General features: G+C 40.0%; 1 non-coding gene across 1 annotated transcript; it reads right to left on the bottom strand.

Moving 5' to 3' along the window:
* Positions 1 to 1,319: 1,319 nt before the first annotated feature.
* LOC128778475 (small nucleolar RNA SNORA18) lies at positions 1,320 to 1,450 on the bottom strand. The gene has a single exon (XR_008424061.1). It is a non-coding gene; the product is annotated as a small nucleolar RNA SNORA18 (small nucleolar RNA).
* Between the last annotated feature and the right edge of the window lie 21,713 nt (positions 1,451 to 23,163).

Here is a 23,163-nt window from a genome sequence, read left to right as displayed (position 1 = left end):
CATCCAACTGTAGATTTTGGCTCAGGTCATGATCCCAGTTAGTGAGTTCAAGCCCTGTATCGGGCTCTGTGCAGACATCATGGAGCCTGCTTGGGATTCCCTGTCTCCCTCTCTCTCTGCCTCTCTTTCGCCCTGCCTCTTTCTCAAAAATAAATAAACACACAAACAATTTTTTGAAAAGAAGAACTTGTGTTCAATCCAGTTGTCACTATCAGTCCAGAGTTCTTTTGGTTGGGCTTCTTTGATCACCACTTAAATATGGACATACTTCAAAATTCCCCACCTGTGGGAATGCAAGCTGGTGCAGCCACTCTGGAAAACAGTATGGAGGTTCCTCAAAAAACTAAAAATAGAACTACCCTACAACCTAGCAATTGCACTACTAGACATTTATCCATGGGATACAGGTGTGCTGTTTCGAAGGGACACATGCACCCCCATGTTTATAGCAGCACTATCAACGATAGCCAAAGTATGGAAAGAGCCCAAATGTCCATCGATGGGTGAATGGATAAAGAAAATGTGGTGTGTGTGTATATATATATATATATATATATATATATATATATATATATATATATATATAAAATGGAGTGCTACTCAGCAATCAAAAAGAATGAAATCTTGCCATTTGCAACTACATGGATGGAACTGGAGGATATTTTGCTAAGTGAAATTAGTCAGTCAGAGAAAGACAAAAACCATATGACTTCACTCATATGAGGACTTTAAGAGACAAAACAGATGAACATAAGGGAAGGGAAAAAAAATAATACAAAAACAGGGAGGGGGACAAAACAGAAGAGACTCATAAATATGGAGAACAAACTGAGGGTTACTGGAGGGGTTGTGGGAGGGGGGATGGGCTAAATGGGTAAGGGGTATTAAGGGATCTACTCCTGAAATCATTGTTTCACTATATGCTAACTAATTTGGATGTAAATTTTAAAAACTTAAAAATAAAATTAAAAAAAATTTTTGAAGATGAAAAAAAAGAGATATAAATCTTTCCAACAAACCTACAAAGTAAGCATATAATTACTCACTTTAAAAATAAAGAGGGGCAGAAAGAATCTAAAAAAAAAAATCCCCACCTATAATCTTTGGGATCCAATTCCTTTACTTTAAGGCCATATTTAGGGTCAGAGTAGATGAATCTCCCCGGTTTTTAATGTCAGACGCCCTGTAAACATGAATGAGTTCAAATCATATTCACCCCTGAACTATCACACCCAAGAACTATACAGATTGTTGGAACACGCCAATACCTAAGATTGTAAAAATCTGACTATTAGATCTTTCTCAGAGTGTCAGCAGATAGATGTCTTGTAGTTCTTTCCCACAGATCTAACACATAGTTCTGTGAGTAAAGGAAACCACACATATCCTCTATGAGGCGTTTCCAATGATGTAGGTCTACAGAAAAAGCCCCCTCAGGATAGACCTCCACCAAAGTTTAAATTCCAGGTTCCCAAACCACACTTGGCAAACACCAATTCCTGTCCTGGTATAGCTGCCCTCAAAGGCTTTCTGCATGCTCCTTTCATAGAGAAATGTCTAATTCTAAGCTGGCTTTTTCAATTCATTAGCTATATGCCCTTGACCAATTCATTCCATTTCTTGACCAATTTCTTTTTCTGGGGAAAAACACACACACACACACACACACAATATAACATCAGTATCTTGCATGGCTTTAGAGATGAGCAAATAAGGTAATTAAATGCTCACAACTACCATTTATTGAGCCACTACTAGGTGCTAGGCACTGTACTAGAGATTTTACATATGTTATTTCAGTTAAATAATCCTCACAACAATCCTAAAAGGCAAGAATTAAATAGCCCTGTCACTTACCAGTTGCTTAGGTCAAAAATCTTAGAGTCATTTTTGCATCTTCTCTATTACATTCTATACCAATCCATAAGCAAATCTTGGCTCTACCTTCAAAAAAACAGATTCAGACTAATTCTCACCAATTCTATCTCCACCACTCTTCCAGGAGAACTGCAATAGCCTAGTTTGCTACCATGTTTGCTTGGCCCCGTTTCACCTGCTCCCCACTAGGAGTCACAGCAGTTGTGTTAAGAATGTGATGTGCCTGGTGGCTCAGTCAGTTAAGCATCCAATTTCAGTTCAGGTCATGATCTTGCTGCCTTGGGTTCAAGCCTCGCATCGGGCTCTGTGCTGACAGCTCAGAACCTGGATCCTGCTTCAGATTCTGTGTCTCCCTCTCACACTCGGTCTCTCTCTCAAAAATAAATAAAACATTAAAAAATTTTAAAAAAGAAAAAAAAAGAACATAAGTTAGGTCCATAGTTTACAGGTCAGCCTCTGCTAACATTTGCAGGAACCAGGGCAAGAATTCAAATGAGGGTCCACATACCATATTTAATTTTTTTTAAGTTTTAAATCAAGATAAAAAGTGTTTTTAAAATATTTTTTTCTAAAGAGGTTAGAGTGGAAGAGAGCCAAAGCATACGAGACTCTTAAAAACTGAGAACAAACTGAGGATTGATGGGGGGTGGGAGGGAGGGGAGGTTGGGTGATGGGTATTGAGGAGGGCACCTTTTGGGATGAGCACTGGGTGTTGTATGGAAACCAATTTGACAATAAACTTCATATATTGAAAAATAAATAAATAAAAATAAATAAAATATTTTTTTCTGTTATCTACTTGATAAATCCATAAAATGGTGAGATCTAAAAATATATGTAAATCAGGGTGCCTGGGTGGCTCAGTGGTTGAGTGTCCTACTTCAGCTTAGGTCATGATCTCATGGTTCATAGGTTCCAGCCCCGCATCAGGCTCTGTGCTGACAGCTCAGAGCCTAGAGCCTGCTTTAGATTCTATGTCTCCTTCTCTCTCTGCCTCTCCCCTGCTCACACTCTGTCTTTCTCTCTCAAAAATAAACATTAAAAAAAAATACATACATATACATATATATATATATATGTAAATCTATGGCCGTTAAAATGACTAAAAGTATAAATCTATGATTAAATGCCTAAAAATTGTCAAAATATCAAAGATTATTCAACTTAATTGTTATTATGAATATTTGGCTGTTTGGATGAATAAGAAGTAAATATGTGGATAAATTATGAATTATTATGTATTCACTCCATAAGTTTTTCTTGTCTTAACTTTAACAAAATTAATCATCATGTCATAATAATCTAGATTTTCACATCATTATGTTCTATTGATAGCAATAATCTAAAGTATTAAAAGGTAATTATATTGAAAGTATATAATATTTGAGTAAACTTTCATTAAAAAATTTAATTAATATAAATAAAAAGAACAAAACACTTAAATTTTTGTTCGCAAAAATGCTGTTTTTATCCTGAAATATTCAAAATTATTTACTAAAATTAAAAGGTGTAAGGTTAATTATAGTAATTAATGTCAATATTTTAAATCATTTAAATAAAGCTGAAATCTATTTATTTTTTTGAAAAATTAATTAAATCTATCAAATATTATTATTAAAATGAAACCATTTGTAGATTTGGCTTGAAAGGTCATCTAGTCACCAGTATAAAGACTCAGAATCACTCTGTTTCACGCTTTTCACCACTATATATAAAAATATAGATACAAATTTAAGAGTAATATGGATTTCTTACTAGTGCAAAATCTTCCTCAGCTACCCCATGCAACTGTGTTCATGAATAGTTTCAGAAGCATATTTTTGAATTTGAGGTGATGCAAGAAAAGAGATGTTTCACACAACTGGGAAATAATTTTGCACTTCATTATGCAAACGTTTTTTGATATCTGAGAGGAAGAACTTATCAAATAAATTTGTCTTTTCTTTTACCTAAATACTTCATCTAGTCAAATCCTTGCCACACTCCAAATTTGTGTCTATTTACAAAGTCAGCAGCAGTAAAGTTTCACTCAAAACTTTACAGCATTTGGATACATTGCTGACCTTTTGTTTTGAGGACACAGGGCAAGAGATGTGGGAAAGTGTTCCTCTGGGGCCTGAACAGAGTTAGCTGCAAGAGTGGATGTTTCAAGTTTGGGTTGCTGTGTGTTAACACTGAATGCTGATTCACAAAGAATGGAAGCCAGTGTGCTTGTTAATAAATTGATGCTTTCTGTGATTGTGGCACTTAGGATCTTTTAATGCTCTTGCCTGGGGATAAGGGCAATACCGCCTATAGGTCCCATATGATCTGGCTCCTGGTTATCTCCCCATCCTCTCTTGTCCCTCTCGTCCGCTACAATGTCAATACAATGGGATTTGAACTGCCTTCTTGCAGTTCCTTGATCACAACAGCCGTGTTGAACACCTTCAAGGACTTGCTGTCTCCTCCATCTGAAGTGTCCTTCTTCTAGATATTGATGCAACTCACTCCCTCCATATTCTGTTTCTGTTCAAATGTCATGTTATCGAGGAGGCCTCCCCCTGTATCCACTATCTAAAACAGTATTCTTAGCACTTTCTATTCCCTTACCCTACTTTATTTTCCTCGTCAGACTACTAATCTGACATTAAATATATTACTTATTCCTTTATTTCCTGTTTTTCCCAGTAGAATGTCCTACTTTTATTCACAAAATCCAGTATAGCACATTCTCAATAAATGCTTAGTTATATGGGAAGCACTCAGTAAGTCTTGATTTTTTTGTGTGTGCTCTTCTTGTTTGTTTTTTTTTTTGATTTGTTTTGTTTTTGGTTTTTTGCTAGTGGTGGTGGGTTTGTGGGGGGGGGGGGATTTTGGCTTTTTGGCTTTGGCTGGGGAGAGATGTTCTCAGATGGGATTCCTTAATCACTGTAAGGAACAACTGGTTCTAGTTTCTCAGACTTGAAAACAGTAGAGATGCACCAGGTGTGGGTCTAACTTATTACCCCCAAATGAAAGAGAGAGAGAGAGAGAGAGAGAGAGAGAGAGAACATAGATGACTAATAACATCTCAAAGTCACGAGAAGAGAGTAAATAACAAAAGCTATTACCTTTAAGAATAGATGGCTTTTGCAAGTGATCCACACCTCCAGGGGTTATCACTGTTGGATCTTGTTAACTGATTCCCTGCACTTTCCCCTCCTTAGCCACACCCTTTCTCTTATAAGAAAATTGAGGTCGCCTTCCTTCTACATTCCTTTTTTCCTTTTCCTACCACTTACTGGAGCATTGAGCATATGCCAACCACTGTGCTTAGTGCTTGCCATGTCCTGCTTCATTTAACCTTTACATCCACCTATAAGCAGCTGCTATTGTTATCCAAATTTTACAGATGAGGAAGATGACATTCAGAGAGAGAATAACTTCTTTCAAGGCTAGCAAGTATAAAGCCAGCTTTCTAAAACAGTTTTGTTTCTCCCCGAAGTCCATGCTCTTAACTACTATAACTTCTGCCTCCCCAAATTCACTTAGATTCTTCAATTCAACCAATATTCACCAGAACCTTCTAACGGAAGGATGAGGTAGTTGCTACGGAAACACAGGATAAGACACAGTCCATATCCTTAGATCTAAAAGGAAAGGCAGGATTTTCACATGCCAAACCAAGAACAAAGACTACAGTATATGAGTTCTTGGAGACATGAGGGTATGGATAATAAGTGCTCTCAGAAGATGGGGCAGGGCGGGAGGGAAGAGAACATAACAGCAGACTTTAGTAAGGTGAAGAAGTTAAGAGGGGTGAACATTTGAACCTTACCCCCAAAATATGGCAATACAGTAGAATACTCCTCTATGTGCAGAGATACATGTGAGGATGATGTTTTCACTTATTTGTGCATTTATTTACTGCGCAAGATTTACTGATGTCTTATCAGGTGCCTGGAAAACTGCCGGGTTCTTGGCAGACTAAAATAAGTGCTTTGCAGGGGAAAGAGAACAGTGCTTGGCCAGTGAAGAGAACAGATCTGGGCTCAGTGAAACATGGGAGGCTGCCTTCCTGGCTCCAAAGATCCCATTAGAAAAAAAATGTGTTCAGCATTCTTTCAGCATACTACCCAGAGTATAAGAACATTGTGTCATCAGGAACCACTAAGTGTACCCTGGAGACCATCCATCCAGTACCAGGTCAGATTTCAGAGGTTCTTTTTTGGAACTGCCCTGGTGAGACAAACTACAGTAGTCAAAGGAGCAGGTCTGAATTTTGACCTCAAAACATGAGTTCTGTATCTCTAGGTGAATAACTTAATCTTCTTGGAGCCTCCTTTTCCTCAATTATAAAATATAGAAGGTAATTCTCACTTCACAGCGTTGCAGTGAGGATTAAATGACATAAGATCTATAAAAATGCTGGCACATAATTGGAGCCCCAAAACTTAATAGTTCCTTTCCCTTCTCCATTTTCCTTAGAAAATAGTTTCTTGCTTTCTGAGCAAGGAAGTGTAAGCAATTGTGGTCTGATTTTTTTCTGAAACTGTAAGTTTCTTGATTTCACCCACCCCTGCTAAGTGATTCCAACCATTTAACTTCCTTTGCAGGGTCTTACCCTCCCTGAGCTCTCTCCAACATTCCCCTAGCCCCCAACCCACCCCACTTACCTTCACCTGTCTCCTAGATTCAAAGCTTCAGCTTCCCTACCCAGGGTTAGAATCTGCATCAAGTGTCTTAGACCTATTTGAGCTCATGTAGCAAAATCATTATAAAGGGTGATCCCCTGCTTTCCCCTGTAATAATCAGGCTCCCTCATTGGGATAAATGACTTGGCCATCAGGTTTATAGTTTACCCATTTGGGAACTGGATTATTGCTTCATAAAACTGTGCTACATGGTACTATTATCATTTAATTATATTGCCTAAAGAAAAAAAATAAAGATTGCCTTTTTGAGCACTACTCTCCAGTACTACCAAGTTTTGTGGGAGCTGACTCCTTCAGCACATTTCCTGCCCTCAAATATCTTTACAGGTAAAAGGTCATTCTGTTTGGCATGCTCTTCTTTGCTGGGCACCTCTCCTCAAAAGAGTAGTTTGATCTCTTTTTTAACATGCTATTTCAAATCCCCCAGAAAAATGTGCTAGACTTTATGGCAACATTTTCCTTCCCAAAAGCATTATGTGTCTCATGGTCCTATATATATATGTGTATATATATGTATCTATATATATATATATCCAGTATATATATATATATACTGAGTCCCAACACTCAGTGCTAGAACTGAACTTCCTTGTATGCTACATGATTTTTAAAAAAGCACCTATGGAAATTGTTTTTACTGGTAAAATGTCAGTAGTTCCCCCTTAAAGATCCATTCTTTTGGGTTAATTTATTTTGTTTATTACAATTCAATTGCAATGGAAGCTGTCTTAGGAAGGGTGGAGTGGGTGGGAGTGCAAAAGAACCAGGATCTGCTTTTAGTTGATTACTGTGGAACCTGGTGGTATTCCCCAGCTCAATATCTCTCCACTATCAATGGATTTGAAGTTTTTGAAAAGCTGTTACCCTGGGAGGATTAATAGAGTTAGTTTCATTTCCATTTTAGTATTAATAAATTTATCATGTCTGATAGGATCTTTCAAGAGACAATGCAAGTATTGATGATGGGGAAGCAAAGATGAAATGCTTTATGCTCAGCTCCACAAATCCTGCCGTGGTTCGGTGCAACTGTGGGTTATACACCATGGAGCAGTAAGTAAAATGTGGACCCATGAACTGAGTAAAACTTTGGGGAAGAATGAAGTCAAGAAGGGTTTGAATACCTGGTCACTTCAAGGTGCTTGAAGGAAGAGGAGAGTTTGTATGGATCTAGGGAGAAAGAAGAATATTCCAGAAGAGGGAAATGATGTAAGGTGAAGTACTAAGAATAAACACGAGCTGTGTCCTGGATGGCTTCCTAACTGGTCTCTTGCCCTCAATCTGGTCTCCACACTGCAGTCATAGTAATCTTTCTAAAACACATATATGATCTTCTCTTGACCCTATTAAAATCCCTCGTCATCTTCTCATTGCACTCAGACAAAAGTCCCAAATTTCTAGTACATGGACCAGGCTCTGTGCCTGGCACACCCCTCTCTCTAGCCTAATCTTGCACTGTTTTCTCCTCACTCTCTTCTCTCCACTCATAAATGCCAGAAAACAGAATAGCATCTTAATAATGGCTCTCTCGGAGTCATCAGCTTATGGGTAATTTCTGTATTTCTTTTTGCTTGTCTTTCAGTTTCTAAATTTTCTACAATGAACCAAGATTATGTTTTTAGTAATGATAGTATTTTTTTAAAGGGAATGGGAAGTGGCTTAGGAGGCAATTTTGCCAATAATACTGGAAGCTTTCAGGAGGGCAAGCAGGATAAAGGCTAACAGAATACAGGAGACACAGAGCTGCAACAATGAAACTGCCTAGAAGTGACAGAAATCAGGGAAGTCCTGGGGGCAGAACACAAAGTAAGGCAAAACTAAAAGTAAGGTAACATATAACACCTATTCTTCAGAAGAGCATCTGGAACATAGGGGAGACACAGAGCAGTGGTTTGGGAGGGAGGCAGAGTTTAAGTCCTTTTTTTGTTGTTGTTTTAATTTGATTTGAAGATTCTTTTCTTGTTTAACTTCTTTAAATTTAAAAAAATTTTAAGTGTATTTTTATTATTTATTTTGAGAAAGAGAGAACACATGCATGCACCTGCAAGTCAGGGGAGGGGGCAGAGAGAGAGAAAGAGAGAGAGAATTCCAAGCAGGCTCAGCACTGTCAGTGACATCCAACTGACTGAGACATCCAAGAGTCCCTGATTTGAAGATTCTTAAATATGTCTGCCCGTTAAGTGAAATGCTCACCAAGAGCACTCCCCGTCTCTGCCTATATCACATGTGGCTTCTCAGTTGTTGTTTAGGGGATGATCTTCAAAGGTTACAAAATATTTTAAACAAACTTTGTTTTCAACCAAATTCAGCCAGGTTCCATTTATTAAATAAATAAATAAATATCTGTAAATGAAACTATCATAAAGATGAAGGTGGTTGGGAAAGGTCCATCTATTATCAACAAATGACTCAAGTCTCACTATGTCCAGCCTGCTTTATTATTTGTTGTTTCTCTAATTCCTTTCAGCCTCCGGATCTCTATATTGATACTAATCCACAAAAGTGATTCCCAGTGACCTCTGGAGGCTTTTCAATCCAGCTCACAGAGATTCTATGAGTTAGGGGCTGGATAAATACATATTTGCAAAAAGCATTCCCCACCGGCCTCAAGAGTTGGAAAGGGTTATTTAATTACATCACAAAGAGGCTAAAGAAATAGATGGTTGGTGTCTTCAAGCTACATGAAAACTCCAAGAGCTAGCTATTCCAAATCTTACATTTAGAGCAGGAAGCTGAAGCCATGGGGGTTAGGATCTGTCCACTGTCCTCCACAAAATGACAGGTGAGCCAGGGTTTGAGAACACAGATATTCAATCTCTCAACCCAATGTTCTTTCTATCGGCCATCATTTTTCTGACAGTGCTCCTGACCAAAACAAACATCTCTCTCCTAACTCTCTAGAATTCCAGAGTTCCTGGAGAAATGGGCCTGATGGAGTTCTCTTTAGTATTATTATTATGGGGCGCCTGGGTGGCTCAGTTGGTTAAGCATCCACCTCTTGATGTGGGTTCAGGTTATGATCTTGCAGTTTGTGAGTTCAAGCCCCACATCAGGCTCTGCACTGTCAGTGTCAGAGCCTGCTTGGGATTCTCTCTCTCTCCCTCTCTCTCTGCTCCTCCCTCACCCCAATATAAATAAATAAACTTAAAAAAAAATCTTAGAAAATAAAAACCTGCCTTGGAAATGATAAACATGGCCACAAGCAGAATAAATTCCCAGCATTGTTAGAACCAGAGGCATCCCTTAGTGTTATCTGCCTATGTCCTATGTGCTGTATATCAATGAGACCTCTACACTTAATGGACTAAAATGGAATTACACATTAATTAAATGTGTTTAACAGTCTATTGGGCAGCACAGCTACTTCTGTGGTTGGTTGGTTGGTTGGTTGGTTGGTTGGTTGGTTGGTTGATTGGTTTGTCCAGACCCTCAGAGCCAGATCTCATGCTCAGGTACAAACAGCTGGCTGATGGATAGCCATCATGTCCATGTGCCCAAGTGTAGTAAGAAGAGTTTCCTCGCTGCAAGTGGCAAAATCCTGCCTGAGGACCCTCCCTACTTCCTTTCCTTGGCCCCCTACAACTGTTTCTAGGCCCCTCCATAGACCCTTTATATTTGGTCCTGCTTCTTAGGAGTTAGTCTTCTTAACCTCTAGCATCTTCTCCGATGACCAAATGACATCATGAGGTCAGCACAGGCCATAAAACTGCACAACTAACTCCTCTAAGGAAGCAACCCTGAGCTACAGAAGAGCAGAAGATTTGCACATCCTAAGAAGAATGTGATCTGATGTGGAGGGTAGGGGATGTGCCTTGGCTTTGTGCACCTTTTTCTTTTCAATTGGTCTTGTTATGACATAGCCCAGACATTCAGTCACCAAGAAGAGACAGCCTAAAAGTAATGTGATGAAACTGTTGTCTTTTAAAGGGTGAGCAAATGCATTTAACGATTAAGTTACCAAGGCTTTGATGAGAGAGCACCAGGACCTCAAGGGGAATATGGTCCCAAAATCATAAGCAGGACTTCCAATAGGTTAGCCCCATCCCCTGCCACCTTCACCCTTCCTCCTCCATGAATTCAACCAATTCCAAAGCCCATAACCCATGGAATGGAGACTGTGGTTTGGACAAAAGAGTCTGAACACTGGAAAGTTCAAAAGTCAACCTGGGTCAGTCAATTACAATAGACGTAAGTGGCATCAAGGCTCCTAAGCATAGTTAAATCTGACTTTGGAGGACCTGCCACCAGGTGCCACCTCACAGCATATCAGGACAAATAATCAAAGATCTTTAGTCATGGGGATGGTGACCTCGTACTCCAGATTCATCTGATTTCATGTAGTTCTATTATTTTCAGTAAGTCAGTTGATTTCTAAATTATATCTCATGTGTATGCAAACGTGAACCAGAAACCAGAATAGTATAGTGATCAAGATAACAGATTTGTGAGTCAGAAAGACAAATGTCATTTATAAGCTTTGACTCTGATTAAGTCTCTTAACTTCTCTAAGCTTTATTTTCCTCATCTGTAGAGTAAGATATTCTTGATATTTACCTGACAGGATTGTGGGAAAATTAAAGGAGAAAAATCACATAAAAACTAAAAAAACAGTATTTACTCAATAAATATCAGGTATCATTATATAAGTAGACATGATTTTATTTTTAAACCTTTATGAGACCTTGATTAAAAATAAATTCACCTGGGTGACCACCTGGGTGGCTCAGTCGGTTAAATGTCTGACTTCAGCTCAGGTCATGATCTCATGGTTCACAAGTTCGAATCCCACATCAGGCTCTGTGCTGACAGCTCAGAGCTTGGAGCCTGCTTTAGATTCTGTGTCTCCCTCTTTCTCTGCCCCTCCCTTGCTCATGCTTGATATCTCTCTCTCTCTCAAAAATAAATAAAAACATTAAAAATTTTTTAAAATATAAATTCTCAAATCTAATAACACTTTGACTACAAGATCTAATTTTTGATTTGGAAACTAGTCATAGTAGATAGAGATAACTGGAAGAATCAACATGTAAAATGTAAATTAATCAACAATGCTCTTCTCTATTAAGTACATCATTTCTGTAGGACTCTAAATCTATCCATCAATTGCTTTTCCTCCTTATAAAAAATGCAATGCAAATCAACAAGGAAAGATAATAACTGAACACAGGTCAGGAGAACTTAACCCAGGTCTGTCTCTGCGATTAGCTGAATAACCTGTCCTTGACATACACTGTGAGATTTGGTGGCCTCTTATATAAGATAAGGTTTTGGGAATGTACCTGAAGGTACTTTCCAGCCCTAAGGTTCCAGTGATCACTCTTTCAGTGATTCAATAAGATTCATAAATGGTAGTAAAGGGTTCTGACATCAGTGATTGACTTCTCCTCTTGGCTGTGCAGAAGGCTACAGGCCAGATGAAAAACAAGTATCCAGACAAACATGGGATGGAGTAAGGCAGCACTGACAAACTCTGCAAGGCGTGCTATTCAATTAGCAGGATGGCAGTGTCCTGGGCTGAGTCTATAAGGCAGTAGTTACCTCTGCAGCTAGTCCTCTGTCCCCAGGAATGGGGCCTCCACATACCTATCAAGAAATTACCCATATCCTTCCGGCACATGGAGTGTTGGCAGCAAGGGAAATCCTGGCTCTAATCCAGGCCATGAGGCAAACCTCTTCAATATGAGAGTAAGCCCTCAGCTTATCCCAACATCATTGTTCCTGGAAATAAAACTATCATCAAAATGTCTTCAAATGGAGTGCAGCCATGATGCAGTCCTTGAAAGTATGGCAAATAAATGTTTCTCCAGATGCAGTGCTCAACCATGAACCAATAGCAATTATCATTAGTTCATCACAACACCAAGAACCCATATGAAGCCTCAGAAGTCTTTTAAATATCAATGAATTGTATGTGCATCAAATTTAAAGCCTACTTGTCATAGCTAATACAATTTTAAATTGGATATAAAATAATATATATACAAACATGATATTAGCTATGCTTTTTTTAAGTTTTTTTATTTATTTTTAGAGAGAGATTGAGAACACAGCAGGGAGGAAGAGAGAGACAGAGAGACAGAGAGAGAGAGAGAGAGAGAGAGAGAGAATCCCAAGCAGGCTTCACACTATCAGCACAGAACCCCATGTGGGACTTGAACTCACAAACTGTGAGATCATGACCTGTGCCGAAATTGAGTCAGTTGCTTAACTTCCTGAGCCACCCAGGTGCCCCTAGCTATGCTTTTTAAAACATGATAAAATACTAAGATTATCTCTGGGTGGTAGAATTACAGGTCTTTTTTTCTTATATTTTCCAAATATTCTGCAACTGACCTGTATTACTTTTATACTCAGAAAAAAATAAGAGTTTAACAACAACAAAATCACCTTGACTGTTCTTTGACAATGTTTAAGAGAGACTACCAAGCTTGTCCATTCATTTGGGAGACTAATTTGAATGAATTGAATGCTACATTGAATTTGCTCCTTTGAAATGTCATTCCTATGACAGACAGTTTAAATCAAAGAGTAGTGTAATATTGCCAGAAAAATAGAAAATCAGAAACCCTAAATCCTACTCCTAGTTCTGCTCTCTAACTAGCTTGAGATTGTGACCAAGTGACAGCTTCTCTGGGCCTCAGAGTATGGGACTAGAATCAAATCACCCATGTCCAAATCCTGCCTCTTTTGCCTTCTACCTGTGTGACCTAAGGCCAGCAACTTAATCTCCCTGAGCCTCAGTTGCCAATTCAGAAATTGGGAATAATAATTGTCACTGCTTCCCAGGACCATTGTAAAAATAAAATAAGAGAGTCTATGGAGGCCTTTGGCCTCATGCCAGGCACTCTGGAAGTGCTCAGGGAACACTAGCTGGAATCATTATTATTACCTTTCCTGTCCCAAAGCAGAAGGAAAGCAAACATGTTTTTGAGGGGGGCCTTCTGTGGGAGGAACCATGTCTCTGCTCTTCAGTGCTTTGCCAGAGGCCTATCCAGTTCTTCCCCACAGAAGCCCAAACTCTCCACAATGACCAAGTTCTTTTTGCCTTCCCTTGACACTCATTTATTTCCCACTCTTCCTCCTAAGCAGCTTCTGAGATCATCAGGTTTCCCTGGGGGAACAGGAAGGGGGTAAAAGAAAGCATGTGGTGCCTGCTGACATCCATAGAACATCAAGATGACCCCTCTTACCTTTAAAAGAAATGGTTTGCGTGTGTGGCCCAAGACAAAGGGAGTAATGTTGACTTTTACTTGTTAGACACTATCTCGGATCTCCTGGGTTTGTTTGATGAATTGTTTTGGGTAGATAAAATATCCCTGTTCCCACTCTCCCCGATTCTGCCACTGGGAGCAGATTAACAAAAAATGTGCTCTTCACATCGGAAAATGCAGCCCTACAAAAACAGTTCTTGAGGGAGAAAAATTTTTTTGTCTCTGCTGATAATGTTCCCACGCTTTGTGGACAGCCCATGCTGGCCTGAATTTGGGGTCACCTTCTCTCATTTGGAAGTGTCAGGAGGAACTTAGGGTTGAAGACCCTACACACAGTTTGCAGCTAATGCTTCAACGGATGGAAGACAGGCCCAGGAAATCCATGGGGAATGAAGAAGACCAACCCCTACCCTCTGTGACTCATGAGCCTACAACAGAAAAGGAAGGACGAGAGTGACCTTTGGCTACAGGAAAAAAGAGCTTAGAGAAAACACAAATAACAGTTGCAAGAGGCTGTATAGCCCAGAGGTTAAATGTATCATGGGCTTTGAAGTCCAACAGGCTTCAGTTCCCATTCTTGACACTGCCCCATACTCAGGCAGGCAACTTCGCTGAAGCTTAGCCACACAGGGGAGAGGAAGATTGACCCCATAGGAGTTGTTGTGAGGCCTAAAGGAGTTGATGGAGACCAAGCACCTGGAGGGTGAAACTGGTGGCTTTATTAATAATATGTACATCTTTGATAGAGGTCTTTCTCTAGAATAGGAAGCATTTTCCCATGATAGCAGATAAGGTATAAACAGTACAATGGAGAACCAACACAATGCTTGCACATGGTTTTCACTCTGTAATTGTAGCTGATATTATATTAAATTATAAAGGCTGGTGGTTATTGAGCAGTACTATGGACCAGGCACCATTCTAGGTGTTTACATGCATCCTCTTATTTGAGTCTTAGAGAAATCATTATAATAACAAGTGTTACTATTATTACCGCCATTGTATAGAAAACCGAGACTTATAAAATTGCCCAAGGTCACTCAGATAGTAGATGGTAGAGCTGAAATTACCTATGCACATACATGATCCATTTCATGCATCTTATTGGTTGTGGTCACTAAAGACTTTAACTCTTTTCTTTTAATGTTTATTTTTTGAGAGAGAGAGAGACAGAGCATGAGCAGGGGAGGTACAGAGGGAGAGGGAGACACAAATCTGAAGCAGGCTCCAGGCTCTTATCTGTCATGACAGCACTGAGCCTGATAAGGAGCTCGAACTCATGGACCACGAGATCATGACCTGGGCCAAAGTCAGGTTAAGTTGGCTTAGCCAACTGAGCCACCCAGGCACTCCAGACTTTAACTCTTCTCTATAGAAAGATGTTGGGGTGACCTTTTATCACATATTAGCCCTTCATCTATGATCAGACTCACATCCCACATTTGCACCACGTCTTAGGTTGGGACGCTGTTAGCAGTGGCTGGAAATTATACTGAAAAGTTTCTCCAGCCAAGCCCTCAAAACCTCTTAATCTGTACAAACATTTAATGGTACACCCCCAAAACCCTCACAGATCATCACTCAGTGCCCTCCCCCCCCCCTTATAAAAGAGAAAACAAGGTCTGGAAAGGTGAAGTGACTACAACAGAGACATACAGCCAGCTCCTAGCCTAGCCAAGTCTGGAAGAATTCAGCTCTCCATTCTTTGCTACCATTTCATGCTCCATTACCTCTAATATCACAATCTTCCTTGCAAATGAAATGTGGGCTTTCACCAGGGTTAATGATAACAGTTGGTAGTCCACTTTCTATCCCTCGTTCCCAACACATGTGTCCATGTGACAATAGGGGAGCCTCCACCATAAATCTGACAAGCTGATACCTGCCACCATGCCAATGAGGATGCCCATTTGACAGTATCACAAATCTATCCTAAGTATAAGGCATCCCTCTCCTTCCTCTCACCCATTTCCTGTAGCCCACCCTTGTCTTCTTGCTGCCTTGTTGAGACCATGCTTAGCCAACATGCTAAAGCATAAGTCCATTGTGAACGTTTCTTTTCTCATCTACAAAGACTTTTGTTAATGGGTTCTAGGATGTAAGGAGCATGAAGAGGATGAATGCTCACCCATTCATTTAGTAACTAAATAAATATTTATTGAGCACCTATTATGCAATAGGCATTGGACCTGAGTGCTGGAATATAGTAAACAACCAGACGTGATCCCAGATCAGAACCTATAGCCCAGAGGGTGACACAAATATAAAATAGGCAACCACATCAACAAACAAAATAATAACATGCAATGAAGGACAACAAATAAGATGCAGTGGAGAGAATAATAGAAGAAGCTCAGCTAGGAGCAAGGACTCAGGACAAGGCCTCTCTGAGGAGGCAATCTCTGAGTACATGCCCAGGGAATACTTGAGCTCTCCATGAGAACATCAGAGACTTCTCTCATAATTCTGTCCCTAGCCACCCTTCCAGGTTTTCAGCTTGTCTCAAATCATGTTTAATATTTTTTAATTGTAAAAATAAGATGTATTCATTGTAGAACATTTAAAAAATCAAAAAAAGATAAAAGAAGAAAAATTGTTCACAAACTCATACTTCCATTAGTGCTATATATATATATATATATATATATATATATATATATACACCATTATAAAAAAGAAACTTTCATTATATGGACATGGTAAAAAAAAAAATCCAAGGCATGAAAAATGTCTAATAAAAACTAAGTTCTTCCACTCTATTCTTCCACTGTGGCCACTACCACCCCCAGTTTTATTCCCCAGAGTATCAGTTTTTTGTGTGGACTTGAAATATATACATTTTTTACCTAAAGTGATATTATTCTATAGAACCTATTCTGCTTCCTTCTTTATTATTTAACAATATATCCTGAAGAAGCAAGTATATATAATTTTATTCATTTTAATAACTATTAATGCCTATTTTTACATAGCTGAGACCACATCATATAATAATTTTGCATCCTGCTTTTTTCACTTAATATTACATCATTAAAAACTCTTACTTCATTTAAAATTATTTGTAAAAATTTAAAAAAAACATTTTAATGACGGCAAAACATTCTACTATATGAGTAAACCATAATTTACATAAACATTACCTAATTATGCATGAAGCTGCTGCTGTGTTTTTTTCTACTTATAGAATCTTGCATTCATTTCTATAAAAATTTATTGAGACCTCTTATGAACCCAGCATTGTTCTCTAGTCTACTACAATATACCAAAGATGGATATGATATGCATATTAATATCCTTAAGAATACAAAGAATATGCACTGTGCTGTATACAACAGTTCTCTAGATGGTCCCATCTGCCAGCAGCCTAAGTCAGCTCTGCTATAGGCAGCAAGACTAATGCCTGTTTCTTGCTATTTTTGCTCTCTGACTTACTCCTCTCACCACTGACCTTTGCCTACCAGGAGTAATAAAATAGAGTCAAGGGCTCAGAAAAGGAGGCAAAGGAGACCTCTTTGCCAGTTTACATTCTAGACCTCAATCTTCTTCTGCTTTAGGCAAAACATGTCCCCCATGTGGCCCAAAGGATTCTACATAAGGTATGAGGCTAAGCTCAAGATGGTAATAAAATGTCCCTTTAAATGGCTTTGTTATGGGCATACATCTTTTAAGAATTTTGCTGAGGAATGGCTGAGACCAGACAGAATTTGGATGCCTACAATACCTCCACGAGACAGTTCCCTATCCATTTGCACATAATTACCAGCTCAATGTATATGACCATGGGTCCTGGAGCCAGAGGGCAACTACTTACTAGGCTAGTAATTTGACGTTTCTGCGGCTCCAATGACCTCATCTTTAAAATGGTGATAATAGGGGCACCTGGTAGCTCAGTCAGTTGAGCATCCAATTCTTGATTTTGGCTCAGGTGATGATCTCACAGTTTGTGGACTCAAGCCCCACATTGGGCTCTGTGCTGTCAGTGTGGAGCCTGCTTGGGATTTTCTCCCCCCCACCCCCGCCCCTCCTCTGCTCTCTCTCTCTCACTCTCTCTCAAAGATAAATGAATAAATGTAAAATTTTTTAATGAAATAAGTAAAATGGTGACAATAGTAGAGCCTACATTGTTGTATTAATGTGAGAATTTCATGAGTTGATTTCAGGTAAGTAATTTAGAACTATGCCTGAGATGCCATAAGCACTTAATAAACGTTTATTGTTAGAGTTTGTAATAGGCGAAAAAAGAAGTTGAGTGCTTAAGTTTAAAGAAAAAAAAAACCTAGGGGCGCCTGGGTGGCTCAGTCGGTTAAGCATCCAACTTTGGTTCAGATCATGGTCTCGAGGCTCTTGAGTTAGAGCCCCACGTTGGGCTCTGTGCTGACAGCTCAGAACCTGGAGCCTGCTTGGGACACCGTGTCTCCCTGCCTCTCTGCCCCTCCCCCAGGCGCACGCGCGTGTGTGTGTGTGTGCGTGTGTGTGCGCGCGCGCTCTCTCTCTCTCTCTCTCAAAAATAAATAAACATTAAAAAAAAAACTTATTAGGGGCACCTGGGTGGCTCAGTCGGTGAAGCGTCTGACTTCGGTTCAGGTCATGATTTCACAGTGTGTGAGTGATGGCTGAAAAGAAGTTCATATGGTTTGATCTAGTCCTTGATCTTAACAATTCAACACATTAAGCAGTGTTTACTACTTTATTCTGGCCATGTTTCCCCTAGTCCCATACTTAAATATATGTTGAGGAATGTTAAATATTTACAGTTGATTTTGTAAAGTATTTCATTCCTTTTGGACTTCTTCTGTAATGCTGTTGGAATTTAATGAGTTTAAAAAAATTTTTTAATGTTTTATTTATTTTTGAGAGCAAGAGAGACAGCACAAGTGGAGGAGGGGCAGAGAGAGAGGGAGACACAGAATTCAAAATAAGCTCCAGGCTCTGATCTGTCAGCACAGAGCCTGATGCAGGGCTCAAACTCATATGGACTTATGATAGAGGAGATAGTATGTATCATTTCAACCATCCAATCATCTAATCATTTCAATTATCCGATCTTATTTTTAACTCCTCTAGGGAAGAATTAGAGTATAAATTTCTCTAAAACGCATTCCAAGCAGAAGGAATCGTATTAGACAAGCATAAAACCATGGAAGTATACTGTGTGCCCAAAGGAGGACAAATGGCTCACTGGAGACAATATTAGAGCATTTTGCGTGGTTGAAGCCAGAATCTAGCAGAAGGAGATGATCCTAGAAAGACTGGAATTGGGTCAAAATATTCAAGGCCTCTAAGGCCACAAAGAAGTGATTGCATTTATCCAACAAATGTAAGAAAAAAGGTAACTCTTCCTATTTTCATTTTAAATAGTATATATGGCCATATAGAGAATGTATCAAATGGCAGAAAAATTAGAGGCAAAAGGCTACCTTAAGGTTGCTAAGAATCTAGGTCAGAGATGATAAAAAATATGATGTCAGATGATAGAAAAGTCAAAAGGGAGAGAAGAAGACATCAAAAGACATTTCAGGGGAGCCTGAGTGGCTCAGTTGGTTGAATGTCTGACTCTTGATTTCAGTTGAGGTCATGATCCCAGGGTCATGGGATCAAGCCCCCTGTTGGGCCCCGTGCTGAGCCTGGAGCCTGCTTGGGATTCTTTCTCTCTTTCCCTCTACCCCTCTGCCCTCTCCCCCACTTGTGGTCTCTCTTTCTCTCTAAAATAAAAATAAATAAAAATAAAAAGACATTTAAGAGATAGAAGCAAAGGGTTTTAGTGACTGTTTAACGTCACAGGCAAAAGGAAAAGAGAAAAGAGTTAAAGTTGTTCCAAATCATCATGTCAGAAAGATAAGTGATTAGAGAACAACACAGTGAAGTGTTGGTGGTTAGGAAGCATTCATCACGAGTGGGAGTACAAAGAGGGTCACATTCTGGTGGTGTTGAGCAGAATCCCCAGGCATCTAAGTCACTGGTTTCCCCTGGGATCAGGAGACACCTGACGTGGAGAGAGTTGTTGAAACAAGAGATTGAGGATGTGCGAGAAACAATCTTTACCCATTTGACTATTGTGCCAAGTGGTCCTGCCAATAAGAATCTCACTTCACTGCCTTCCAATGTGGTGACATCCTCCCAAACACTCCATAGCCTCTTTTTGCTTCCTACCAAAAATGATGTGTCATTCCTCTGTAACTCCATGGTACCCAGCATGTATCACCACACAATATCATAATTATCAGTTCCTCTACCTATTTTCCTCTAGACTATGAACTTCTTATTGGCAAGAAATATGTCCTATTTATCTCCATAATATTTATACCTAGCACCATGTCCAGCACACAAGCTATAATCAGAATTCTATAAGGCAGAATCCCCTCATTGCCTCATACACAAAAATAATCATATGCAGCTGCATTTGTCCCTCACAGATAGCTGCAGTGGTAATGTTCTTTGACCTGTTGAAATTGATAGAAGGAGGTGTATAGTCTGACAAATTTTAATCAAGACACTCAGATGTTGTCTGCTGCACTCTAAATGCACTATAGACCCATCTGCCTTTTCTTATATTCCTGCTGCAACCATTTTGTTATCTCTATTTCTGGAGTCCCACGATAATTTTTTTTTTAAACCTTTACCATACCAGTACCCAGAAACATAGCAGCAAAGAAAGTAAAGACCAAATTCAAAATGAAAAGCTGATGACAAGCAACATATTTTTCTGTTTTAATTATTTTATTTATAAACCTGTTAGAGATCTGAATGGATTGTAAAGAGTATACCAGGATTTCGAGATTTAATTTGGGTTTTACAAGCAGTGAAAGCAAATGAGGCATTCATCTCAAAGCAATTTCTCAACTGGAATTATTGTACTCGGTGCACTGACAAGGAAACCAAGACATAGAATAGAGAAATAAACAGTCCAAAGTCACAGGCAGAAACTGGGGACAATAAGAAATGAAATAGAATTCCTGAGTCTGAGCACAGACCGGTGGCTCTTAACCTTAAGTAGGCAGAAAAATCACCTGGTACACTTGTTTTAAATGCAGATCCCTAGGCCCCAGCCCAGACCTGGTGAGTCACACTCAGGAAGCTACACTTTTCCAGGCTTCCCCAGTGGTTCTTATGAACACTTAAACTTGAGTGCCACTGATCCAATGGTTAGGGGTCAGAAGCCACACGTGGGAAGCTACTACACTTGACTCTTCAAATGGTTCTGCTCTGTTTGGCTTAATCAGAAAGCCACACTGGCAAGAGTCTAAAGGAAGTCAGCAAGAAGGCATTATGGGAGGCTCCTCCCCAAAAGCCCTTTGGATCGCTACCACATTCTGTCTTACCAAGCCAAGCCTGACAAACAAGAACCAGCCCCCCACCCAGACACACACATACCCACTTCCACTCCCCAAGGCCACTGTGTAAACACAAAAACTTTCTCTTCAGTGCTGCTTCTGAAGAACAACTGGGACGGGACAGCTCCCCTTTCCCAATCCTTCCTGCAAGGTTTTTTGGTTCTTTTTTTTTTTTTTTTTTTGTTCTCTGTACAATTAATTAGCTAATAATTTTTGCTTCTGATCCATTCCTCATTAAAAAGCTGAATCCCCAAGTTGGAGCTGTCGGAACAAAGGTGGGAGAATTTATGTCTTAATTTTGGTTCATTATGGCAGGAAGCCTCTTGCTCCCATCACTCTCTCTCCTCAGCCCCTCCTCTCCCAAGCTCTGAAGGCTCTGTGACCCTAAATGCCTCTCGCGCAGCAGCCGCCATGGAGGCACTGTCTCTGCCCTTTATCTTCCGCCGCCTCATTAAGAGAAATGAACCTGAGTCTGAGAAAGACGACACAGGGGAAATAAAAATGTAATCCCTTGGTGCCACCTATAATGAATTGTTATGAAAACCATGAAAATATCTGTCTGCGGATATTGTTCTTTGATTTGAAGTCAGTGTTGTAAGCGGTAATTTTTGTCATTAAAGCTGTTAATCTGCTCAGCGCTCCTCATAAGTTTTTATGAAGAAAAACAGCCCTGCTGCCTCCCTGCTCATCGCAGGGTACTTTGGAGGCCAACACACATGCAGAGCACTGTGGAATAATTAGCTTTAATTATGGCTGATACTGCTGTCTGTTGAAAGTGGAGGGACTTCATGCTGCTAGTCCTGGGGATGCGGCCTGCCCAGCCTTCGCAAGGCTGGAGGAGAAAGGCCTCCAGCTTTGAATCTTGGCTCCCAACTGCAGCCAACATTGTGCACCACACCCCAGGGCAGATGCACTCTAGACACCACATGCTCACACTCAAACATGAACACACATATCTATGTGCACACACACACACCCATACACATACATACACATACATACTCACACACAGCCCTCACAACATACGCACACTGGCAACTTCATCTCTCTCTCATCCCCAGTCCTCATGCCCAAAGTCAACCACCACAAACACCAATACAATCCACGATCCACATACACTTCTAATCACAACTTATGTATACCAAGTCATGACAAGATATGCACCAACTAAGACACCACAAAAACTTAGCATACCCAACCAGCTACACCAACATAAACATTCAGCTATATCACAGGCATATGCCCAAGCCCTCAGCCACAACCTACACCAACCAGAACACGCATTCACCCTCCATGACATATGTACCTTGATGTATAAAGCAACCCAAATCAGACACACACCCAACTATGAAACACATACCAGTGCATTAGCTCTAAGAGACAGCCAGATCAATCTCCCACATTATGTGAAAAGCCTAGTAATAAGCTGTGGAGGAGTAAGTGTTCTTGATCTCAAAGAACTCACTATATGATCAGAAATAAGAATCTAGACCACAAGCAACTGGCAATTCATTTAGCATCTATTAATGCACGGAGCATTGATTGTGTGTCAAGCACAGACCTAGGCACTATGGGGATTTCACCAGTAAATAAGATATCGTCTGTGCCTTAACAAGCTTGTGGTAGGCACTGACTGCCTTTCAAGAAAGAATTTGTCCCCCCTGCTGGGAGTGCTATGTGCAGAGATCCTTTAGCTGCCCCCACTCGGGAATATAGCAACTGCAGAGAGCTGCCTTGCCCAAGACCACTCCCTGCCCAAGGTGGCCACAGCCAGTGACTGATAACCATAGGAGTGTAAAAGCTTGGCCATTTTAGTCAATGCCAAGCAACTCTGGCTGGTTATAGCTCCCCTCGTCAGTGGAGGTTCTAGTAACGTCTACCTACATCTCAGGTCTGTTTCTCCCTCAGCCCACTCTTTCATCTCCCTTTTACAGTTGTTAGTCCAAAGGGCAATCCCTAACAAACATATTACCTTGCTCAAGCCCACCTCAAAATCTGCTTCCCAGGGAACACAGCCTGTGGCAGAGCTAAAGTCAACACCATCAGGGCTATGTATTAAGTAAGAGCATC

Source organism: Panthera pardus, unplaced genomic scaffold (genome assembly GCF_024362965.1).
Source record: "Panthera pardus isolate Hobbes unplaced genomic scaffold, ASM2436296v1 HiC_scaffold_2, whole genome shotgun sequence".
NCBI classification, from domain to species: domain Eukaryota; kingdom Metazoa; phylum Chordata; class Mammalia; order Carnivora; family Felidae; genus Panthera; species Panthera pardus.
Note: the sequence above shows the minus strand (reverse complement) of the source record. Positions and strands in the feature narration are given on the sequence as shown.